General features: G+C 37.8%; 1 protein-coding gene across 3 annotated transcripts in view; it reads left to right on the top strand.

Annotated features, from left to right (window-relative positions):
- KIAA1217 (KIAA1217 ortholog) overlaps positions 1 to 12,420 on the top strand; it is a 370,126-nt gene that overhangs the window by 55,629 nt on the left and 302,077 nt on the right. The window contains exon 1 of one of the 3 annotated variants that reach the window (XM_068673720.1): positions 167 to 249. The exons of the other annotated variants lie outside the window; for them this stretch is intronic. The gene's annotated coding sequence lies outside the window, so the exon portion shown is untranslated. Of the gene's footprint in view, positions 1 to 166; positions 250 to 12,420 lie in introns of those variants that run through there. 3 annotated transcript variants of the gene reach the window in all.

Below are 12,420 nucleotides of genomic sequence, written 5' to 3'. Positions count from 1 at the left end.
TACTCGCTGGATAACTCTGCAAAACAAATTTGTGGAAGGTCAAGATGGGTGAGAGTGATTTACTGTAAATAGGGAGTGAAGGTGATTTATGCTGTCTGTTCTCTCCACGTGGCAGCTTGGGTCATGCCTGGTGACTCCAGTGCCTGTAATAGCTGGGGGCTGTGCTTGTCTTCTTTGCAGGATCATTTCTCCTGGTTTTATTTTCACATGTTTTCTCTGCAGGAGAGGCACAGAAGAAAAGATTTCTTAGTGAGTTAATATATTGCATGGACAGTTGAAATGAAATCCTTTGTGTAAAGCCTGTTTTGTTGTTGTTATGCTCTTCCTGTTGCCCTGTCTTTGATACATTTAACACACCTCTGCCTTGCATGGGTCTGAGCAAGTGTAGATTTCATTTATGTTGTGGATCTAGTTATGTTCATGTACCTCTTGGTGTCTCTAAGCATAGATGTGCCATCTCCTTGGCAAGACCCTAGCCACCTGGCCGCAGGATGCCCTTCAGTGAACTTGGTGAGGAACATATCATTTGTATGAGAAGTTGTTGACTATTTTAAATACTTAATAAGCAAGAAGACTGCTGAGAAGGACTGTGTACACTTGAGATTAGGGCAGACATAGGCGAGCTAGGGATTCCTGTTCCCTGAGATCAAGAAGGGAAATGATTATGAGTTTCCTCCACAGACTTCTGCGTCCACCGACCAGCCAACCACAAAGGATGGAGCTAGGACAGGTGTTACAAGTACTGCTGCAGTCTCTTGCTTGCTGCTGCTTTGGGACGGGATGAACTTGAAAGTTCCTCCTGGGTTGGGCTTGGCAGGGAAGGTTATGGAGCAAGTCTCCATTTAGGAATTTCTCCAGCTTTAAAGGAAGAGGGATCTGAGCAGCCAGGAGGCTGTCCTGGTGGTTGAGCTAAATGAGGAGGGAGCTTCTCTTATTTCTCTGGATGTCAGTAACTTTTTGCCTGTGTCTTTTATTGCTGACCACTGTTAATTATTTTTGTGCTGGAGCTTCATGTCAGTGGTTAATGCTTTCCTCTTTGGGTGGTTTCCAGTGACCTCTTTTAACAGTTATAGTTCATTTTCTTTTTCTTTGCCATTCATTCAGTAGTTCAAAATAATATAATATATGTAGTGTGTGAGTGTGTATATACTTAATCAAGTGCTAGATAATTGTTAACATTTCAGAGTATTTATATGGAAGATAGAAATATACACCCCTGCCAACAGGAAAGAAATTGATTGAGCTCATGCTGTGAAACAAATAAATAACTGGGGAGAATAATGTTAAAGCTTACTGGCGATAGTAATTGGGTCAAAGAATCCTTCTGTAGTGCATTAAGCTCTCTGTTACCTTCTAAATAGAATGTAATATGGAAAAGTTTAAGAATATGAAACATTATACTCTTCTGCCAAAATCCCATTCAAATGGGTAAGAAAACTAACTGGACGTTAAAAAGAAATAATTTGGACAAATTTAATTTAATAAAATTTAATCCTATGAAAAAAAAAATAGCATCCTGATAGTTAGAATAAAATAATTGTGGAATTCTGACTCAAGAAAGTGTTTAACTCACTTTAATGTGTTTTGTAAGCATTAATGTTTTGTCTCAAGCTTTGTAATCTTCTAATTGCATTACACAGCTACATTAATATGAAATCATCATCCACTTTGAACAAACCATTTAATAGAGAAATAATTCTACTACATGAATGAAAATAAAAATAAATGTATTAATTTTAGTTTTCAGAACCAAGTAGTTAATTCTTGAATGACGCTAGCTATAGCTATTTTTGGCTTATAGTCAAGAACAGTAACCTGAGCTGAGGCAATTAAAGAATTAAAGCAGGAGCGTATAAATACCCAATTTATCTTACTACCAGGTCTCTATATTATTCAAGCTATTTTCTGCTACTAACTATGATAAACTATCAATTTATAAGAATAGCATTTATTTTATTCATAAAATTTGCTTCTATTTTATTAACTTAAATGTGATAGAAGTGATCTTATGGGGAAAAAAAAAAAGAGGCTGACCAGGGCTGGAATCCATACTTCATTTTCGATTTTATTTACTGTGTTGTTAATTATGTTTCCTAAAAACAGGAGAAAAAAAAAAAAGTGATTCTACTCTGTAGACTGATAATTAATATTAATTCACACTTAGTGTTTTTGTTGACCTCAGTAGGTTTAAAGAAGTGGCAAAGGATGTGTTTTAGCCTTGCAAATCAAATTTGGCAATGGGATTCTATTCTATACTGTAGCATAAATTGAGAATTTATAACTCAAAATTACATGAATACTCTTTGGAAGTAGATGGGACCAGGGATTTTAATTTTGTTGGTGACTGACTGCAGCCTGTCTCATTCTTCCATTTTGACATGTTACAAAGTTGTAGAAACATTCTTGCTATTTTTTTTTTCTCCTTCAATTTAGCAGACAAACACACAAAACAGATTTCTTAAATGAGAAGCTGCCATATGTTTGTTACTGCTTTTTGGGTTGAGCAGGTATGGTTGCTTACACAGGGTATCTGTGTGTGGACTTCACACCAGGACTAGTTAGAAACCCATAATGTGGGTCTTCTGCTAAGCTCCAGCTTGTACCAGTTTCTCCAGGAGGTGCCCAGGCTCTTCTTGCTCTGAAGGTTACCTGTAGGCTGGCAGCATGTTGGAGCCAGCTCAGAAAATTAGTGCTAGCCCTTGTCCTAGAGGACTGCTCATGGGAGCCAATATTTTTTTAATTTTTATTGTGCCTGTAATACGTGTCAAGAAAGCAATCCAAATTTTTATCAGTTTGTAAAGAAGATAAAAATGAAGGCAAAATAACCTTGCTGAGCTACTTGTACTACACAAAAACATCCAGTTCTCTTTGATGCGCAGATGTTCAGAATAATTCTGCAATTCATTTTCAAGGAGGAATAAAAAAGTCTAGCTCTTCTTAGGCTGCAGGTTTTCTCCCCTAACTGAAACCGTGAGATATGTAGTGGCTGTCATTTTTAATAAGAGGATGCTGAGTAAGAGTAAAATAAATGGAAAAAAATGACTCCTGTAAAACTTGCAATCATTTTATAACTAATGTGACAAAATGACATTTTTTTCATTTCTGAAATGTTTTACAATAACCTTGTAAAATTTAGTGAAGTTAGAGTGTTAGAAAGATTAAACATATAATAAGGGAGAAGAGCCTTTCTAATAGAAATGTTTAGGGAGTGCTTAGTGGGAAAAAAAGTCTTAAACGGAAATATAAAATTAATGATAGAACATTTTAGAAGCTGGAAAAGATGCAATTAAAAAATATACTGGTTTTCTGCAAATGAACACAGGCAGTGAGTTTGTTAGCTGTGGAAAACATACAGTGGAAAGTTAATATGAAATGAAAAATACAAAAGCATTTTTTCCCCACTGATATTAAGCACTCAGATAACTAGCAGAAATCTATAAGAGCCAAGGAGGAGTGCTGCAGATAACGTTGTAAGCCTAGCTCGACCCTATCCCTGAAGACTTGTCGGGATAATGATACAGTTTAGGAAACTGCCTCAGGACATGTTAGGAAATGACAGGCACTCAGTTGTAAACTAAGCTGTTAGAGACTATTTTAAGCTGTCAAGCAGGAGAACACTTGGGAAACCACAGCTTTGTTAAGTGTGAGTAGTGTAGGGTAAGGAAAAGTAGTGCTTTAGCCAGGTGGAAGAGGAAAAGCTAGTTGATTGGGAATTGAATTTAAAATATATCTATATTTGTGTAGGAAATGTGCATTGGCAGCCTCAGGATTATTGCGAAGTTTTCAACAGCCCTGTGATTTAATTTGAGATATTCCAGTTGTATTTGCTTTTCTTAGGAAATTATACTGGCCAAAATTGTCAGATAGCTGTGCTGCTTGTAGTATAAATGTAGGCACAGAGCAACTGTTCATTTTTCCTTCCCTGCAAACAGAAACCTGGAGTAGGTGTATGAAAAAGGTCCCTTTTTATGCGCTTGTTAATTGTTCTTGAAGCTTTTTACTGCTCTGAAAAATAGGGATGTGTTGAATTTATGATTGGCAGAAATCACAAATGGATGAAGGATAGTTTAATAAATATGTAATGTAGGGAAGTTTGCTATACATATAAATGAGAATCCTAATCAAAGGACATTGGGTGTGCTTCATGTGCACATAGTTCGTGGCCAACTGCTAAATAATGAGAGAGGAAGCACTCTGGAAGCTGCCTTGGAGGGTGGAGAAATTATATTTAAAGGATGGCAGTGAACTTGAAAACTAGCTCTTTTTTAGAAAAGCAGTTAAAATAAAAGCTAACCCTCTTCCTTTGTTTTTCTCTTGTTACCTATATTGAGTTAGTAAAGTTTTATTAATGAGGTCTCTCCCCCAAACACATCAAAATGTCCAACCATTAATAGAGGAAAATACCAGTGATTCACATACCAAGGTTATTTAGTACAAAAGTGTGCAAAAGTCCACTTTTCAGAGTAAAAGAGCCAAACCCATTAAAAAAAAAAAAAAAAAAAAAAAGGAGAAAGAAGGAAAACTACATCAGTTTCAGTGATCCCTGAAGTCTAACTTCTGAATATTCAAACAGGTTGGATATTATGAAGAGCTGTCAGTACTTCAGAGCTATGGATGCCAAAGCAATTATGTTTGCAAACCTTGAGATGCATCAGCCTAGTTTTTTACCTTCTGACTTGGGAGCAGGGAAGCAATTTGGCTCAATATTTAGGCAATTAATGTTGGAATTAACTCGAACTTGCGAATTTTAAGGAGTTTACAAAAACTACAGCCAGATATAAATGAACTCTGTGGCACTTTTGAAAGAATCACAGTTTCTGAGTTGGGCATTAACTTCAAATCAGCAAAGCCAGCATTTTAAATGTGAACGGAGATAAACGTAGGGCTCTGATGTTGTTGTCCTTGCCTGAGCTTGGAGACATCACTAGGCACAAACTGCTGGAGCTCTAGCCCTGATGTCTTACTGATAGCAACTGAACTCGCAGCCTAGGGGCAAAGTGATTTACTGCGTTGAGGGAAGGTGAATTGGGAACTGGAAGTTTTCTGATCGAGATTCATTCTTCTTTCTGCCCTTTCTTCCACATAGGAAAGCAGCATCTCTCTACATAATTTCTCCAATGAGGACATGGGCTGTTTGAGTTAGTTTTGTAGGAACATCTCATCTGCTGGGCTCCTTTCCCCTTTGTAAAGTGGGATCAGCTGCCACGGTGGGCACAGACTGGATCTCAGTGGAGAGGGGAGGTGGCAAGACATGACTGTGGGAAGGGATTTATGTTCAGTCATGTCAGAATGGTGCTGGTATTTTATTGTGAGAAGGCAAATTAAGGTTTGAAATGGTTCAAATCTCCCATAATACGGAAGGCACATCAAAGCACAACAGATGACTTAAATGTAAGGTCAAGGTTTTGTTATTGCTGTATTTAGACAAACGTGAGTTGCTACTTGTTCTGGTTTTACTGATAAGTGATGTGAATCGTGAGGTCATGGGAAGGTGTCTTGGTCAGCTCTCTAGTTAAAAACTGGCTTCACTTTTTTCCAGCATGGTGATGAATTGATGTCCAGGAACAATGAAAAAATAAGTACCGTGACATTGAAAATTTAATTCATTTGATGGATAGCTTGCAGCCAGTTGCAGCAAAGAGCCCCCATATCATTACAGAAGATAAAGATCTGGTCTAAACAGTTTTTACTCTTTAAATTTTAGATTTGATTATTTAAAAGATGCTTCCCTCCCATGCAGGTTTTTAAGTTGGAAACAGGTGAAGGCTCCATTTAATGCCTTCTCACCTAACATTTACCTTATGAATGACTGCATGGAAAGAGAAACCTTCAGCTAAGTCTGTTCAGGAGTTTACATTCAACACAGGCTGCCTTAGATGCCATGCAGTAGAGCAGGTGTTGAGTAGGTTAAGTAGAGGTTGACAGAAAGCAGCCTAATTCAAGTGTCATCTCTGATTTCCACTGAAATGGGAAAAGTGTAATTTGCACATACAAAGGCTGGGAGAGTAAAAGAGAGTTCACTTACTGACCACAGATGAATCCTCACACTTATTTTCCTCTTTGAGTATCCTATAGCACAACTAGCATCAGCCTAAGTGAAGTGTTTAAGATGGTCTGAATTTCATAATGGCGCACACAGCATTTTTTATTTTGTTTTTGATTGTCTGCCTTGAGACACATAGCCAAGATTGTCAGCATGTCCCTGGGGAAACAAGGAGAAGGTGGCTGCTACAAAAACATGCAGCAGCACTGGCAGGGTAACCCCATGAACTGCCTGCCATAGGACTTCTTAAATTGCCCAAAGCTTGGGAATGTGTTTGTCTGATGCCAGAAAGAGGTATATGTCTTGTGTACTTCCTAAAATTATAATCTTGATATGTAGGTTGAAGTTGCCTTATAATGTCTTGTAAAGTTTTTGAGCTTGTAAGTTCAATATTAATATATTAGTGCTAAAGGCTTGGTAGGTAGATTTGTGTCTAAGGAAGTAGACACAGCCTGGAGAAGAGAAGGCTCCGGGGAGATCTTATAGTGGCCTGCCGGTACCTAAAGGGGGTATACACAAAAGCTGGGGAGGGACTCTGTGTCAGGAGATGGAGTGATAGGACAAGGAGTAATAGCTTTGAACTAAAAGAGGGTAGATTTATATTAGATATAAGGAAGAAATTCTTTACATTGATTGTGGTGAAGCGCTGGCACAGGCTGCCCAGAGAAGCTGTGGATGTCCCATCCCTGGAGGTGTTCAAGGCCAGGCTGGATGGGGCTTTGGGCAACCTGATCTGGTGGGAGGTGTCCCTGCCCATGGCAGGGGGGTTGGGACTGGGTGATCTTTAGGGTCCCTTCCAACCCAAACCATTCCATGATTCTATGAAATACATGGCATTTAGTTGCTGAACTGACTACTATTAAATACATGCTTTATGGTTTATCTGTTTTGGAGTTTAAATACAGATTTGCTCTTTTTGCAAAATCATTTTAAATCCTTTATTTCTAATAGTCTTTTCTCTTTTTATCATTTAGACAAATGTGAGTGACTAACATTTTCCCAGCAAAGACTAGCCATATTGCTTTCAGACATATGTACTGCCTGGGGCAAGTGTGTTTTGTTTCATTTATATATATATATATTAGAACTAAACTAGTGCGGCTCAAGTCTTATTTGCCTGCTGGCTCTCTCAGTTCAGTAGCTCATGAAATCTGGTTGTGAACTGTTTGAATATGTAAATATTTTGAATATGTAAGATCTTTCAGCATTGATTAACAAGGATGCAACTAGTATCATCATGTTTATTATCATCAGTGACACCAACTGGACAATCGGATCACTTGAGCTCAGGAACCACTTTCGATTCTGACCATCTCTCACAGCTGGTTCCTGAGGTGACTTGAAAAGGCAATGATCCTTACACAACACACAGCAAAGATATTTCTGCTTTTCTAGTCAGCATTGCAAATCACTTAGCAGAAGCTGGTGGAAAATTACAGAACAGAGAAGCCATTCATAATTTTTGAGGAATGGAGGTTTACTCTGTTCAGGTTTACATTGTTTTAAAATACTATATAGCACTGGCAAAAGTGGAGACAATTGAACTTCTATTTATTTTTCTGTTTTTTCCATTATTTTATGTCCAAAAGAAACTACAGGCTCTTGTGGCCAATACGTTACTTCCTCGGTATTAGGTCTGTAAGTCCCTTGCAAACTGCTTACATGGATATGAAGTGATCTTTTAACATACCCAAATGAGTTACTCTATTTAGTTGATTTTTTTTTTTTCTTTTAATCTCATTAGAGGCTTTTTGTTTGAAAGTGGGGCACACAGAGCTTAGAATAAGCCAGGTGTTGATACTAGGCTTGGACTTTGCATAGTTGGAAACTAACATGTTTGAGTTTTGAAAGGATGAAGAAAATTTCAGAGAAATGGAACAGAGTTTTAGAGAGTAGTACTTTGAAATGTGAAAAAAAAATGCTCCAATTTTAAAGAAGGGAGTTAATATATAACAATTCTGAGCCAAAGTATTACACATGATGATTAATATATAGAACAAACTGTCAATGTTAGCAAAAGGGATGTATAGCTACAAGTAAATTAGTCTAATTTTTGCAGTATGTAATTATACATTTCTGATGGATCAAGAGAGCAGTTTGATTTATTTTTTTCTTTCCAATTTCAAAAGAATGGAAGTTAGATTTTTGTGTCTGTGTAGCCTCTGGTGATTCAAGGTTTAATTCCCATTTTTTCCAGGCACTTCCATAACCTTGGGAAAGTCATTTTATCAGTTTGTGATTTTGGTTCCTCACTGAATTCAAAAGGGTGGTAATGTGAAACCTGCCTGTGATACACTATTCTGTTTATGTACGTTTTACCTGTAGATACTTCTACCTTAATATAAATTAATTATGCAACAGAAAAATGAAAGTTAATTCTGGCAAACAATACTTGGTGAAGAATAGTCTATTTGAATCTCACAGTTTTATATGATATAAAATGGTATAAGTAACCTGACTGCATTTTTGAGAAAGAGTTATGTGGATAGTAGAGAAGGTGTTGAGATTTATTGTTTGATTAGAAGATTTTTGACTAATCCTTATCATTGATGATAGAAGTTCTATGTAGAATTTTCCAGTGCTGCATGCAAAATGTAGCCTATAATAAATTTTGATATTAGAGTTCATTCCAGAATATCTGTGATCCACCAGCCTATAAGCTTATAAAAACATAATTAATTTTAGTTAAGGAATGTGCAGAAATTTCTTTGGTAATGTTTGGTTTTACACAGTGAGTGGGCAAATATTCCTCAGAAATTTGAGAGACTGTGATGTGAAGCAACAAAAAGCAACGTACTGAATACAGTTACATACAGAGGTATTAATAATGCATGCAAATCACTTGCTCTTTTCCAAATGCTTAATTTCTTTCCTGTCTAGAAGGAGGGGGGGAACAGAGATATACAGTGTAGGCAGGAGTATGCAGTGGAAGGTTGTAGGACCCTGCTCTGAGTAGAATTGCACAAAAGATGGATTTTGCCAAGTCTAGATTTGTGGATGGTTCTCTTGCATACTAGGAATCTATCTTACAGAAGATAGATTAGATAGAAGGGGATTGCCTCTACATAGAGTACTTGGGTAGAGCTGTATGGATTTTCAGGAACACAGAAAGACATATAGAAACACACATTGGTGCATGTGGCTCTGCTACTTGGATCCTTCTCTGCTACCCTCCAATAATTCCCTTTAAGCCTCACAAGTGAGATATTGTGTTATATGGTAAAGAGACACAGACTAGGGAAAGGAGAGCTGATAGGGCATAATTTGTCAGTATTATCTGATTTACTGTTAATTTCCCTACACACTGCAGCACAGTGATCATCAGCAGTGATTTCCACTGTATGTGGCAAGGTAGGAACTGAATTTACCTCCCTAGTTTCTGTACCCAAAGAAAGTATTGTCAAGTTAAAAGCTGTCTTCACAATTGTTTTTAAACAACTGACTAATTAAAGTCTGTATTTGATCAAACCTGGTTATAAACAATTCACAAAGATCAAGAGATGGTGTTGGTTTTTGTTTGCTTGTTTTGTTTGTGTTTGTTTTGTTGTTGTTGTTTTGTTTGTTTGATTTTTATTATTTTTCTTCCTAAAGGAGTCATGGGCATGGAGTCCTTGTAAGGAATTTTCTAACTGTCTTTATAAACTGCTTCTACTCTAAGATTAAATTTTCTTGACATAGTGGTGTGAACAAGTATAGTTCTTATGGTTGTCTCAGGAAAAAGTTGTCATAAAACAGCTGTGCATTAACTGGGCATGTTTAAGGCCTACAGGAGGCTAAATGCCTGGAGAGAAAGGTTTCTGTGTTATATATTCACGATGTTTTATTTACATCTGTGTAACAAAAAAACACCAAATCACGCACTGTATGTTTTCTGATCATATGTATTATTTTAAAATATATACAAACTTATTGCCACAACAAAAGCCCATGACCTGTCTTTAATTTCCTGGCATACCCTTCAAGGCACAAACCAGTTTGGCAAAGGGGCTGGGTTGCAGTCTCTGGAAGTTGCTACATCCCAGTGAAGCAAGGAGGAGTGTCTGTGATTCGTTTCCTAATGTGCCTGCACATGCTTCATCCTGGTGTTGTTTCCTCCCTTTTTGAATTCAGGCTGAAAAGAACCGTGGAGTTTCTCGTAGGATCTCTCCTAGGATAACCCTGGAGATAACTTTTCCAAAATTATGGTAAGTGCGCAGCAAAATTGAGCATATTCATGGTTAAGGTTATTTTTTATCTTGGGAAATGGCAGTGGCAGTTGGTAGCAATCTGTGGCGATTAGGTGCTCTTCTCTGCAGAAGGCAAAGAGCCTGTGGAGTCACTGTCTTTGGAGGTATTCAAAAGCTGCCTTGACATGGTGCTGGGCAACCTGCTCTGGGTGGCCCTGCTTGAGCAGGGGCTGGAGCTGATAGACCCAGAGGTCCCTTCCAACCTCAGCTATTCTGTGTTTTAGTGTGGTGGCATGAAGATGTTTAGTGTATGCTCTAAGCAGTTATTGGGCTACAAAACTACTGAGAGCTCCTCTTTATTTCCTACAAATGCTTTAGGCAATACTGATGTGCAGAGAGGGAGGCTAATATTGCCAGAGAAAGGTGCAGCATTACACCAGCCTCCAGCAGTCTGAGAACAGAAAGTTTCTCCTAGCTTGCTTAATATACAGGAGGAATTGTACAGAGAAATCAGTTCACAGTCTGTCCTTTTTAAATCAGTAGAGATTTAGAGATTTATGTGCACCAGAGCTGTTGCTGCTGCAATGTAAATACCAGAAGAATAATGGCTTTGTGGCAAGAAGGAGCTGCAGTATTCAGATTATTCCTTCTGTTGGTAACTTCCAAAGTTTCAAGCTAGCAGAGCTCAGGGTTTTGAGCTAGCAGAGCTCAGCATTTCAAGCCAGAGGAGCTGAGTGATTGCTGGGCCTGTGGCACAGGTTTGGGATGGCAATATCCAGGGCTAGCTTGGGATGAACTCTGCACCAGTGCTGGTAGGCAGCAAATGTTTTTGAGTCTGTGGGTGTTACTTTTGGCAGGTCTTCTGTCTGGAGTGGTTCTGAATTTGGCTTATTGTATTCTAAAAAAAACATTTTGAGTACTTGAGCAGAATAATGGTTTGTATACTGTTCTGAAGGAGTTTGATGGAAAGGACCGCCAGACTTCCCTCTGCAAATGGATAATCATAATGTTTCCAGATGGCTTAGGTGATTTTGCCTCAGCAAGACACAGGAAACTAGGAATAATCTAAGGCAAAGGTAGGCAATATGCTCTGTGTTTGTTCTAATAGGGGATTTGTTGAAGTAGGAGACAGCAAGCCAAAGGTGGTAATAGAGATGTCTGACAAACAGCACAGCATACTTAGTATTGCCACAGGAATAGCTTTGGAAAAACTTATGGTTAGTTTTTTAGTACTGATATTTTTTCTTCTGGAAAATGCCATTTGGTCAAAATTATATTTTCCTTGCTGGAAAAATGAGATTTCAGTAATGCTTTGGATTTTTTTTTCTGTGTGGGTGGGAGAGCAGTGAGGAGGGGGAGAGAAGCATGTCCTACTACAGGGAAAGTGTCAGTTCCAAGTAGGTAAGTTTCTGTTTTTGCATTGACTTTTTTATTTTGTGTGTGCATTGAAGCTAAAATCACCTGAAATAAACACTTCAGTTTTACCATACACAATGCTTTAATTTACTTGAAATCCATTTTAGTTGTTCTAATTTTGCCTCAAGGAAAATAATTCTGTTGATATTCAATTGGAATTATATGGCTAAAAATAAATAAAGAATAAAAATAGTCAACACTCACGAAAGTGGAATTTTCCACTGAGATGAATCTTAGTTCCAGCAAGTCTTTAATCTGATGTATATTGTTCAGGTGTTGAAATAATTAAGTGGATGGTTGCTTCATGTATTTAGTTTTATCAGGCTATCCTAGTGGTGCAGACTACAATAGCATTACATTATATTCTAATAGGGTAGTAATTATCCTGTTGTATTTGTTCTGGACCCCACCTGGGATGGGCATGTCAAAATTTTCCATATCACTATAATCTCATACTTGACTTCATAAAGTCCCACCCTTCTGGGATTTTGTCATGTGGACATATGCTACTTGATTAATCTTGTTGATTTAAAAGTCCATGATACCTAGTGAAGACCTTGAAATTGTGCATCACTGCAGCATCAGTTGAACATCATCCACTCTTAGAAGGATGTATACTCATTAGTCTTATTTTGTAGGTCCTGCCTCTGTCCAGTACTTTATGTAGTGAATACCTCTAATGGGTCAAGATTCATAATGCTGAGAGGTGCACTTCATCTGTAACAGCAAGTCCAAATGATAGTTACTTTGGATGACTTAACTCTTGGAAACTATATCAGGTACTTTCCTAGGACA

This window comes from Anas acuta, chromosome 2, assembly GCF_963932015.1.
Source record: "Anas acuta chromosome 2, bAnaAcu1.1, whole genome shotgun sequence".
NCBI lineage: Eukaryota > Metazoa > Chordata > Aves > Anseriformes > Anatidae > Anas > Anas acuta.
This window is presented reverse-complemented; position numbering and strand designations above follow the sequence as displayed.